The 14,049-nt window shown below is 35.3% G+C and overlaps 1 pseudogene; it reads right to left on the reverse strand.

The window, feature by feature from the left end:
• Window positions 1-7,716: 7,716 nt before the first annotated feature.
• LOC118625603 lies at window positions 7,717-8,181 on the reverse strand (annotated as a pseudogene).
• Window positions 8,182-14,049: the final 5,868 nt, after the last annotated feature.

Genomic DNA, 14,049 nt, shown 5'->3' on the forward strand with positions numbered 1-14,049 from the left:
TGTAAAGTTATATGATATTAAGAAAAGCTTTCAAATCTTACTAAAACCTAAGCAAACCAAGAACAACTTCATGTAACAGTCCAAGCAAGAATGGGGAGATGCAGAAATAGTCTGCCAAGGTTTTCAGTTTCTAGTGACTTTGTTACTTGAAAAGTGAAAGGCAATCTATGCATCCATTCAGATGTAAGCTGGCCTTTTAGAATCTTTTCTACATGCTATATTTTCATTAAAACATACTTTGATTGAGTAGATTAACCAGGTAACTATAAAACAAACCATCTAGCCTTGCTTTCTGCCTATTAGAGAATTCCATTAACCTGGAGAAATATAATGCACTTCACTTCTTTTGGAAGAATTCTATAAGGCACGTGTTACCTAGGGAGAAAAGGAGAGCCCTGGAAAATTGGTTAAAACACAAGCTACTTAATAAAAGAAGCAAATTATGATTTTAGAAATCAAAAGGAAGGTGACCCTGATGGCATGAGAAATGGGACAGGAAATTTAGTTTCCTCTCAGTGGCTAATTTGGGCAGGCGCCACCTAGGGAGTGGCTGCAGCAGACAACCCCATGCAGCCTTTCACAGTTTTTCTTAGGAAAAGTCAGAGGAACATGGAAGTCATAGTATCACAATGCCCAGAAGGAAATATAGTATTCCTTTATTTTTTCTCAAGAATATATATATATCTATATCTATATATATATCTTCAATTTTAAGTGAAATGTACGTTATGCATAACTAGAAGTGTTTACTATTACATAATTTTGGAATTATTAAATATTTGTGTTTAGTAAATTAATTCAATTTGACACAATACTTGAACCTCATTTAGTATATGTAAGATTGACATGAGAATTTCAGGTTCTATATTTATGTCATCAAAGTTTGAATGATTTTCTTATCCACCTGCTCTCACTCTTTAATTTTAGATGTCAGTATACTCCAATGTAAATGTATTGTAGTACAGGAGTATAGGATTTTTGTACTAGAGGGAAGTTCAATACACAATTAGGACTGTTCTTTCTTCTAACAAGTGCTACAATTCAACTTTGATTTTAAAAAAAGTATCTTGTTGAGTTACATAGCAGAATTTTTAGTTCTTGTTGAGAGTAATTGTTCACCTTGCCATCTTTGGCATCAAAATGCATTGATCTCAGAATTTCTCCAAGAATCACACATCTAGGGAGAAAAAGCAAACTACACAGAACGTTCTTCCACAGTGAAAAATAGCAAAATTCCACACCTACAACAAATTGCAAATTTTCACATATTTGCTTCAGGCAAACATTTGCAATTTTCACAGCAAAGAAGGCTTTTGGCTCCAATATACTTTTTTTTTTTTTTGGTCTTCTCCCCCCTTGGAAAAAAATCACTCTACTTATTTTCAGAAAACCAAAAAAAAACACATGAGACAAAATTACTGATAATATCATGCTTATTCTAGGTATTTTAATTTTGTTAACTACCAGCTCAGACCAAAGAATATTAGTTCAACATGACAGAACTTGGTTGAAGAATGCATAAGTTTGTACAAGGACCATGAAAATGAAAGGTATGTGTTATTGTGACCTGAGTACCGAGTGCTATTCTGATCAGAGGGATTGCTCTTGAACTGTAGCCTAGTGTTTTCAGGACATAGGATTTCTTCCAGTAATCAAATAAAAAGAGAAGTTGGGTTTCCCCTAAAGACTTTTTTTTTTTTTTTTTTCATTTTAGTACTGTAAGGCAATGGTTCTCAGACAAGGGGCAATGAATGGTGCTTCCCAATCAGCTATGACATGCAGAGAACATTTTCCCCCTACTAATGTGTATACAGGCAATACAAGCATTTTTTTTTTTTTTTTTTTTTTTTTACAATAAAAACAAAAATCTAGAGACAATACAAGGTAATCTTTTTAATTTACTTCTCTATAATTTACTTGCCTTTCTATATATTTTATGAAATGGTAATGACAACTATGACATTACTATAAAGAGTCATTGAAGATTGTGTATAATCTACCCATAGGAGAATGTTTTTTGGAAGCGTATCATCCACAGCCTTTGTGCTGTGGTAAAAAGAGAAAAAAAGTTGAAAGGTTGAGCATTGCTTTTATGTTACAGGATGAAAGTATGGCATATAACCAATGTCGGCTTAGGTTTTCAAATGTATAAATTTTATTCTATGTCATTCAGTTTGTTTACTTTGGAATCACTTTAGCTACTAATGTTGGTGTGTGTTAGTGTGTGTGTTAGTGTGTGTGTGTGTGTGATGTGAGTGTGTGTATTTTTATGTGATTGTGTGTTGTGTAACAGTGAATTTTCCATTCCCAAACTGTGCTTTACTCCTGTGTAGAGGATCAGTAAATTCTTCTGAGGGAAGCCACCTTAAAGCACAGAACAGATGAGGTCCTGCTCCTCTCCACACCATGGCCTTTTTTTAGACAACAGAAGCATGTCCAGTCCCTTTAGCCTTTTTTTTTTTTAAAGACTAAGCACAACTTGATCTCTTTCTATATCACCAGGTTCTTCTTCCATTTATCCTTTGTGCTACCAATCCCTGAATGTTATGACATATTTAATCCTGCTGCTTGGATGTTTTTGCTCATGCTAGTTTGACATGGTCTCTCTCTGTGCAGTATCCCTGCTGAATTCCTCTTCCATCAGGGCTCAGCTAATATGCCATTTCTTTAGTAAAACTTTTACAGTCTCCCTACTTGGAACTCTTTCTTACCTTCTGTACCTTTACCTCTGTAAATATCACTCTCCCCATGAATTCACAATCATTCATTTGTTGATTCTTGACTGAGTACCTAATATTGCCAGCATCTGATAGAGACAAATACAAAGATTATTAAACTTAGTTTTTGACTTTTAAGAATTCACTATGAGGGGCATTATATCAATCCAATTTTATAGGAAGCTCAAAGAACAGACTACCTTGTTATTAGATACTAATGCTTTAACATGGCAAATCCTTACATTAAAGAATAAATTACAGTGCTTCACTATATGAGGAATATAAAAAGACAATTTGTTCAAAATTTGATTTATGGAAACAGTGAGAACCCAGACTATGGAAATTATTTATATCAATGTAATTTTAAAAGTGCAATCATGTACCTCACAACTGAAAATACAGTAAATTTACTGAGGGAAATACCCTGCTGGTGTATTGGGGGAACTTCTCCCTTACATCAGCATTACTGCCAATACTTCCTAAGGCAGCTTCCTATTGTGAGTCACTGTGTCATTCAGAATTAAGAAGAAAAGATTAAAGAAGAAAAAGAAGAAGAAGAAAAGATTTGACAAAATAATCATGATTTCCTCTAATCCTGTTAATTCAGTGCATATCTTAAATGTATCATATAAAGTTTAGTTTTATTTTTAACCTCTGTCATTTGAACCTCTGTCATCTGAACTTTCTTATTTATTTTTTTGTTAATCCTCACTCAAGGATATTTTTCCAGAGGAAGGAAGAGCAGAGGAAGGTAGAGAAAGAGAGAGAGAGAGAGAGAGAGAGAGAGAGAGAGAGAGAGAGAGATCAGTTGGTTGCCTCCCACAGAGATCCCTGTTGTGGGATCAAACCTATAACACAGGCACATGTCCTTGACAGGAAATCAAACCTTCAACCCTTTGGTCCATGGGCTGACACTCTAACCACTAAGCCAAACCAGCCAGGACTATCTTCTGAATCTTTTAAATCTTAGGCTAATTGCAATAAACACAGTGGAGCCAAAGCTTTCAAATGCCAACACAACCAGTCAATTCATTTGAGAAAACAAAAATTAAATCTGATCATTATTTTTTGTTTTGCTTAGTTATGGGACAAATGTGTGGTTATTTTTAATTTAAAAGGTGCTTTAATTATGTTTATAATTATATTATATGATTACCTCATACCTAATATTATATCTATTACTTAGTATTCAACAATCATCAAATTTCTACTATTTGCCAGACCCCAAGTACGAAAGATTTTCCTCCATTTTCTCACTAGTTTAGGCCTTTATCTTTCTCTCTCTCTTTTTTTTTTAAAATCCCTTTATTTATTTTAGAGAGAGAGGAAGGAGAGAAACACTGATGAGAAAGAACATCGATTGGCCACCTCCTGCATGCCCCCCACTGGGAACAGGCCCACACCTGGGCTTGTGCCCTGACTGAGAATCGAATCAGCCACCTCGTGGTTCATGGGTCGATGCTCAACCACTGAGCCACACTGGATGGGCTAGGACTTTATCTCTTCACTGAACTGCTGTGATTATCAAAATGAGTAAACTCCCTCTTTTCTAGTTTAAAGACAATATCAATAACAGTAGCATTTATTGAGTGTTATTATGGAATGCTTTAATATGTTAGCTTATTTATTCTCCATGGAACCCAATCAGTGATAGGCAATATTACCTATCATATGTAGTTTTCAGATAAATGAAACTAATGCTCCTAGGGGTTAACTAAATTGCCTCCCAAATTTCCTAACCGGAAAGTGTTGGAGTTAGGATTTGAACCCACATGATCAACACAGAGACCACAGTTTTAGTCATGATAGTACCATCTTTTATTTGCTCTGGCCAAGCTCTGTCAATTTTTACGTATTTCACAGCAGTGAACTCGGGGATCTAGCCAACACTCTAATCCCAGTAGATTATGCTTTCACTTGCACAGGCCACAATGTAAACTCAAAAGGGCCCTCATGACTTAGTACCCCTCTTGTTTTCCAGCCTTATTTTTGACTAGTTTCTGTTACTCCTCTGTTGTCACATAATAAAGAACTGTTCATAGCCTCATTTCCACTATATAGTTGGCCAAACTTCTAAGTCTGTGTTCTTACAATACCTGCTTCCCAGAAAAACCTTCCTATCAGTCTTGACTATAACTCTAATTATTAGTGATTCAACACAGTTGTCATTTTTAAGGAGCTTCTCTAATCATAAGATAAGTGAAATGCCATCCTACTGCACACAAAATGTCTAACACATTGTGTATAAAAATATTTTAGCATGTATTTACATTAATTTTTTATGTGTCCTCTTCTACTAGACTACATATACTAAGAGAAAATCACTGCTTATTTTCATCTCCACTTTGCTTGACTATGCAATGCATTCAATAACTGAATATCGCTGAACTGAGATGAACTTTTGGTTAGAGGAGAAGGCAGAGATGGGCAAGAGGCCATCCAGCCCAGTGTCATTCAGTTTTACTCATGTACTTTATTATATCAAATTAGCATGAGAACTTTTTAAATTCTAACAATTTGGAACTTAACTTGTAAGGCCACACCTTTATCAGCACTTGGGTGACTCTTTCTGGTTTTCTTCCTGCATTCATGATTTAATTGGATCCTCACAATGAAAGTGTGAGGTAGGCATTATTATTACCCTGGATCGGAGAAGAGGAAACTCAGATTTAGAGAACCTGAACGACTTCCCTAAACTCATACTGCTTGAGGCAGCCGGAGAACTGAAACCATGCCATCACCCTCTGAAACCCTTTCTTGCATACTAAACATCAAGGTTATTAAAATAGTAAAATTTAAAAACACACATGCATGTATGGAACCCTCCAAATTCATCAGTAACACTCCACTAGTACCTGGCACTTGGCGGGGTAGGGGGCAGTTATGTGTTTGTTCCCTCTATGAAAGAGAAACATCTTAATCTTAGATTAATGTATCTGTGAAATTATTTTATAATAAGAAATATATGTTCAATGAAAGACAAGATTATTTACTAATTTTATTTTCATCATTTAATCTATGGAACATATATGAGTATATAACATGTGGAATATTTCCTAGACATCTTCAATATAATCATCAAATGAACTCTTCTGTATACTTTCCAGTATTATATTTTTTAAGTAAAAATACATCATTTAAAGCTCAGAAATATATAATATTTTCATTTTTGTATGATCTCTTTCTTATATTTTTGTATGAAATAGGCTTTCAACTACAGTGTCTGTAAACTGTAATAGAATAGAGGTATTAACTTGTTTACTAAAAAAAGTTCTAGTTCATTTATTGTAGGTTTCTTATGTTTGGCCTGGCGCTGGCCCAGAACTGTGTTCTGTGACATGGTGGGGTAGCAAAAATGGAGAGACCATGATCCTTTATGTTTGTATTCTGATGGTTCTGCGATTGAATAGTGCTGGAGGTCATATTTGTAGAGACTAAATTTTGGAAAATAAATTCAGAAATTATTTCTTAGAATAAAGCAGGAACATGAAATTCTTACTCCTTTGTTACTAAAATATTTTTGACATTAGTATAAACTGGAGAAAGTTTAATGGTATTAAATCCCCAGAAGGTCATCATTAAGTAAATATATAAATGTAGGCAAAAAAGAAGAAAAGCCCTTTCAAGAGCATCCTCAATGGGAACTGAAAAGAAATGACTAATGACAGAGATATGCCACAGTGAGACTGATACAGCCTGCTACTTGTTAGATGAATGTGATGAGGATAAACGGGAAGGTATGGATGAAGCAGAGGTTTACATTCTGCTGAGTAAACAGATTGTAACACCAAAGTCTTAGAGAAAAGGTCCAAGATATAGTTTTTTGAGAGGTTATTAACTGACTTTCACACAAGAATTTAAAGGTATTTTATGGCTTAACAGAAATATTTAAAAGTAATCAACAGACAATATGTTATCTTACCAGCACACACATACTTATGCCCTAACACCCATACATGCAAATTCCCCTCCCCTGCTCAAGGGCTAATATGTTCTCATAATGAATACTTTTTATTTCACGAGAAATAACCCGCTAGACTGGTATTAAAAAGCCCTAATTTCTGTCCCATTATAATTAATGTTTCTAATAAATGAACTGCTGAAAACATACGACTTGTATGGGATATGCATGCCTTTGTAAGACAAAAAGGGTGGCAACACTTTGTATCAGTTCAATTGTTGTAATTACAATGCTACATTAAAAAAAATTAATTCAGAGTTTAAAATAACACTGAAAAATATTCACACCCAAATGCCCAAATTTGGATATGTCTATGAATAATGATCCATTATACTTGTTTACCACTTTTATTTCCAAAACACTTTCAAGTCTAATGTTTTTGTCACCTTTAAATGAGGGCTGGTATTCTTAAATATCTACAACAAGTAGATTATAATGCAGGAAGATCATAGGAAATGAACTTCACTTCTCAGCATCACAAACATTAGAAATACAGAAAGTCCAGGGATGGATATCACAAGTAAGAAAAGTACAAAAGAAGTTGGTTTAAAAAATAACAAAAAATTTTAAAAATAGATTTTTCTCCAAAGTCCAAATAGTTGTAGTCTAACCATCAGAAGTAAAGGCTTCATTGGATCATTCATTTTTTTAAAAAAATATGTTTTTATTGATTTTAGAGAGAGAGGAAGAGGGAGAGGAAGAGGAAGAGAATGACAAAGAAACATCTATTGTCGGCCTCCTGCATCCCCCAGCAACCAGGGCATGTGCCCTCACTGGGAATCCAACCAGCGAACTTCTTGGTGCATGGGACATGGGATGGTACTCAATCCACTGAGCCACAGCAGCCAGGTTCGTTCCTTTGATAAGAATGAGTTCATGCCAAACCGTATATCCAAGTGTGTGTGCAAGAGACAAGAACATGCATTGCATATACAAGTATATACACCCACAAAGAGAGACACATATCTGAGTTATTGTTATTCTAGTTACTTCATATCCTCATTGTAAGTCCGCCACCTGTACACTACATTTGACAAGTTAGTTCTTTGGAGGCAGGACATTTTCTTCAAAGAAGCCCTGGTTGAGGACATTCCCTGCTGGGAAGTATCTAGCCACCACGAAGGAGGACCCATCCCTTGTAGATACTTTTTCCCCACTACTATCTTCTTTGTGTTCTTCCACACCATGGTCGTGAAGTATCCTGTCCCAGAATTGAAGCCAAGCTGCTGAACGTTGTGGTTTTTAGTTTTACTGTACCATCTATCAGCCACTTTCTTTCCTGTCTGATCACAGGTTGCCCAGCCCAGGGTCTCTCAACACTGGCTGTGACTGGACTCCGGGCTGTGCTTGGGGCTCCTCATGTTGGCCAGGGCCCATGACCACTGCTGAGCTCCTGGTTGAGCGTCTTGCAGAGCTTCAGTGGGGGTACCCCATGCTGCTACCCATAGGCTTGTGGGCCTTCAGGAGCACGTTATTAAACTGTTTGGAAGATGACTTGCCCATGGCTGGATTGGCACATTCCTGGGCTTCCCTGCCTCTGAGCTCCCTCAAATCTTAAGTGTTTGAAGGGCATGATTTTAATATATGTGAAAAGGGTGCTTAAGTGTTACTTAAGCAAAAATCCTACATGTCATGGGGAATTTAAATGACAACATACAATTTTGGTGACATTCTATTTGCATGTTCCCAGATGGTAATTGAAAAATCAATGCAACATTCTGTTTTAATTCTTTTTCTCTGCATACTGATTGCCACGCTACTTTATCACCTCTTGGAGAAATGTTTGCTGAGCATTTCCTATGGGCAAAGCACTCAGGTGTTGAAGGTTATATAAAACAATTATTCTGAGTCAAAATTTTCTCAAATAAAGCCCTTTCAACTTGTCTTCTGTGTTATTGCAATTTCCAGCTTCTTATCTATTTTGGATTATGTCCCACTTTGCTACCAGTTTTTATTAATTATTTTGTAAATCTTGATGAAACCACTATATATGAGTGTGCTGAGGAACAAATGCTTTTATGATTGACTGCTTTGTAAAGTTTACAATTCAATTATCCTGAGATGGACAGAGACCATATTAGTTATATAGCCATCAACAGGTAAAGACTCAAAATCCTTTAGAATAATTCTTCATAGCTAAGCTTTTGAAGCCATTGAAATAAAGATTTTACATAGTTAATCTTTAAGTTGTATTCCTTAAATATTTTCTCATCAAACAATTTGGAAGCCTTGCCTTTTAGAATGTCTGGAATTCAAGTTTCCTCCATTGTTACAAAAGGCAAAGATCTCTGATTGAGAAGTCAGATAGCTATAAATTGGCCATTCTTTTGTACATTCTGAGAAAGTTGGGTCTTGTGAACTTGGCCCTTCACCTTTACTCTTCTCAGAGATCCATGGGAATGGCTAGCAGAACATAAATTGGAGAGAATATTTTATTGGTGACAAAAGGAGGAAGGATGAAAGCTTCATGTGCTCAACTTCAAAAGATTTTAATTAAATAATAAACAGGAAAATGGTGAATTGAATAAGAATGCTGGTTCAGTCAGACTCTTTATTCAATAGTTGCATGGTCTTAGGAGAAAGTATTAAAAATCCCTATCTCTTCGTTTTGTCACATGCAAAATGGGAAGGGGTTGTGATTTAAATAATAGGGCAAGTGCTCAGCCTAGTGCCTAGTCCACAGTGAGCACTCAACAAATGTTATTTAGCAAGATTCATCTTCCTCACCAACATTACACAAGAGGGCATTGGGGTCAGGTTTCTGACCCTCTCCCACCACCAGTTTCCCCGAAGGAGCAATGCGGCCAGCATCTGAGTGGAGAAAATGCTGAGAGAAATTCGTTCACAGTCTGTGTGAGGAAAAGAAACAGGATGTGGTCTCAATGAACATTTTAGAAACCCAATATGGCAGAGATTCTTCCTTCTCTAGCAGCCAGAACAAACAGAAAGTTTCTAACTGAGTACAGGAGAAAAAAATACCACCAGTTCTATATAAAGATGCATTATGTCAACACAAGGAGACATTCTTGAATATTTAAGAGGAATTGATTCAACAAAGTAGATATACTGTAAAAACAAAACAAAACTATATAAAAACCACACAACAGAATAAAACAGCAACACACAATTAGAAACTTTCTGATTTATTATCTCATTTAGATGTGATAGAATATGTTATCTATTTATGTGAAAGAAGGAAATGTGAAACAGGAACAATCTGAAATCAGAAAACATTGCATGAGAGAAAAAATATGATTGCTTAATTGAAACTAGATTGGTTTCAAAAACAACAAATAAGATGCATTAAAAAACTGACTTGCAGAAGTCAAATCTGAGGAATTCAAGCAAGACTCAGATGATACTAAAAGATAAAAATAAAAAATGAGAAAGATTAAATACAGATAGAGGAAATATATGATAAAAGCCCAAATAAGAACAAAAATAAGGAACAAGAACCAAATAAATTATGTTTTCAGGAAAAGCATTATTGAGATGGCAAAAAATCCAGAGTCATAGATTGATACATCTCAACAAGTATCAAGAACAAGAAAATTGAAGAAGACATTACCTAAATATATTTTAACAAAAATGTTTACACTAAATAATAATTAAAAAATTGTACTAGCAGCCAGAAAGATAAGTAAACCAAAAGGCAATAATTAAATTAAAGCAAATTAATAAAATATTATTAATAATTATTTAGCAATTATCCTGAATCAAAAACAGATTTTATTATCAAATATTGGAATTATTTTAGCCAAGAGTAAGGGGAGAAAAATTAAAGTGAATGTCTCATGTTACTCAAGATGATTTCAATATTATTTCATCCAACAATTATTTTTTAAAATGTTGAATGTAACATTATCACATTCACTACAAATGTTGAAGCATTGTGTAGTGAAATGGATTTGTTAGTAATTTGATTCTTTCAAATTTTGCAATGTCTCCTAAACCTTCATATTGAAAATGTTATAAAAAGAAAATAAAAGCAAAAAGAAAATGTATAAGGAAAGAGAGAGAAGGAAAGATAAGAGAGGTCAGGGACTTGAAGAACTTAACTAATATTTCTGCTCAGAAGGAAGGTCATCTTCTATTTTCACGGGGCTACCTCATCCTGATTTCCAAAGACACGGCTTTCTCATCTTCACCCAGCAGTCCCACAGGGGAATGGAGTCCAAGGCCAGAGGTAAGGTCTCACAAAGATGATGCCCCTCAAAACCTTGGAAACACCTTCACATGTTCTCTCCCTTCTCTATGACTTTTCTCACACCACTGCTGTTCTGAGGAGAACACTTCTGTTCCTGTTTCTTCTCAGGCTAGGCTGCTGTAGCTGTTGACTGTGTTCTTGGGCAAGCCATTTCCCTTCTCTGGGCTTTAATTTTTTTTCCCCTAAGAAATAAATGGAACTGATAAAGCTGGGTAACTATATTTTGTGCTTCTAATTTGCATGTAGTTTATGGATTATGGCAGTGATTTCCAGCCTTGACTAACATTAGTATGCAATGGTGAGTTTTTTGGTTTTGTTTGTTATAACAATGATACCTGTTTCTTATCCCCAGATTCTAATCTAAATGGCCTAGGGTACGGCTTGTCCTTCAGGATTTTCAAAGTAATCAGATAGAGATCCATGGAACTAATTGATTAGACACCAAGAAAGGATGTCCATGTAAAACATTATATATAGTAGGGAGAAGTTGGATTACAGTAGCAAAAAAAAAAAAAAAAAGAGTTTATTTGGTTTTAGGGGACAACATCTGCCAAGAAAAAACATACCTAAAACATTAAGATCTTTTACAAAATACTCAGGTTCCCTAAAAGAAGCCTTTTGTGCCAAGGAAGATAGTTTTCTTAAAAGGATCCCCTCTGGGCATTTCAAGTACAGGGTCAAGCCAGGGGAGCCGACCCAGCAGAGCCTTCCAATGCCTGGACTCCTAAACAGACATCCGACTGCAATTACACAAGCGACCCAAGCAAGGAGAGCTTAGTAAGCACCTGCCAAATTCCTGACCCTTATCTACACCATTATGACTGAAGTGAAAGGTGTTGTTTTAAGCAATGTTTTGCAGTCCTTCATTTCACTGGTATATTGACTAGTACAGATTAGAAAGCCATATTTCTACAACCTTTCTGATTAAAAAAATATGCCATAAAAATTAATTTCTTAAATCATCTGTTTATCTCAGACAGCAAGCATCTCAGAGAAATATTTTAGACTGACACTTATTTTAAGTTTTGAGTGGCTTATAACTGACTTAAGTTAGAATAAATTCACATTTGCATATGAGCCCTTTGCTATTCCACTTAATAGGCCAGACATCTATCAGTTGTGCCTTTTCCTCTCCTTTCTTTCTGACAATCTTTGCCATTTGGGGTACTCCCAAAGAAAACATCCTTCAGATTTATTTCGACTAATATTAGTTAACTTTTATAGAACTAATCAAGTTTTCCTATGGATTTGACCCTTAAGCCATCATTTGTAGGGGTTAAATAAATGTTATTAAGTTTGGCCAACTTATTTTTTTTTTCTTGGATTTAGACAAATATACTTAGAGGAGTAGAAAATCTCTTGTCTATAGTTAAATACATAATTATTTATATAGTCACAAACATATAGTTATCCAGGTGCAGATAAAATTTTAGCAATGACATTACCAATCCTTTCCATTAGATATTCAGCACAAAGTATAACATGCATTTGCTGTGTAAACATGTCAAGAACAAAAGGCTATCAAATTAATTTCAAACACTAAAAAATATATACCATCTACATGTTTTTAGCAGAAAACATGTAACATTACATAAGACATAATGAATACATCTAATTAGGACATGATTAAATAGGCATGGCACATTTCTGTTAGAGAAGGTTTAGGAGTTAAGGCTGTCTGGGTTCAAACCTAGCCTCAGCCCCGATGGTAGACTGCAAACCATTCACCAAAAATATCTATTTTTTTTCCTCTGAGCTTATTTCTCAGCATTTCTTGCTGCTAGGATTACTATATATCCAAATTCTTGACAATAAAATATTAGTAGAAGTGATATGCAACATCGTGGTCAGTCCCATATAGTCTTCTTCTTGCATTGTCCATATGTCATCTTTCAAGATCATCTTGGAAAACATGTGTTTAATTTTGACATAACTTTTATCAGCATGGTTTCATGAACTACTGTGTGGAAGAGAGTTCCCCCCAACTCACCACTGACCTGAGACTGCAGTGGGATATTACTGTAGATATATTCTATAGATATATATCAATAGAAATTCTTTCAAAATGTTGGGTTTATATACTACTGTAGCCACAGAACCCTAATATAAACCCTTACTAGCAGTGTGACCTTGAGAAAATGTAAAATTTCAGTGCCTCAGTAGCCTCATGTATAAAATGACCATAACAACATTTCCTTATGGGGCTGTTAAAAGGATTAAATGAAGTAATAATGTTGAGTATTTAGAACAAAACACAATTCACTGTAAATATCATGAAATTGTAGCCACCACCCCCATCATCATCACCATTATGAGGATTCAGTATGTAGAATGCCTAATTGTAACAATAGTCTTAACATTAAGGATTACTTTTTATGTTTTACTCATTAAATTAAAAATACTAATACTTCTTTCATTTATTTATACATTAAAATATTAAATACCTACTCTGTATGTAGTGTAGCTAAGAACTGCAGATGTAACACTGAATGGAACACATACCTTTGCCCTCAGAGAGCATGTTGTTTAATGAAGAAAACAAGCAATTATCTCACAATTGCAATACAATGGGATATGTCTCATATTTAAGGTAAGGAAGGATGAAATGGAAGCACAAAAGTAGAGATCCGATTGAAATCTAAAGGACAAGCCCTTAGTGACAAGTGGGAATTACCCAGGGTTTACCAGTTGAAGAAGGCATGTGGGAGCTAGACAGGAAAGAGAAGAGAACACATGCAGAAGGAAAAGCATGTGCCCAAACCAGGAAGTAAGAGGAAGCTTGGTAGAACCTTAACAGTAACAAAAGCAATATGAGCATACGAGGGCATAGAGGGATATCGAGAAAGATGAGCTCAAAGAGGGGAGCAGGGGAAAGATCATGAAGTGACCTCAATGCTGTGCCAAGGTCTTTGGGTTTAAATGAAAAAGGACTGACAAATAAGATTAGGGTTCTAGAAATGAAACTGTCTGCAGTGTGAGAATGGATTGGCAAAAACAAGTGTGTTCCCCCATATATTGGCAACACTATTAGGAGGCCAGGTGATGGATGATGGTAGCTCAGAGTAAGGCAACAGTAGAAATGATCAAGGATAATGAATGGAAAAAAGACCTATTAGGTGGTAAATCTACAGGTCTGGGAGATTGTTATTTGTGAGGGTAGGTAA

This window comes from Molossus molossus, unplaced genomic scaffold (genome assembly GCF_014108415.1).
Source record: "Molossus molossus isolate mMolMol1 unplaced genomic scaffold, mMolMol1.p scaffold_m16_p_11, whole genome shotgun sequence".
NCBI lineage: Eukaryota > Metazoa > Chordata > Mammalia > Chiroptera > Molossidae > Molossus > Molossus molossus.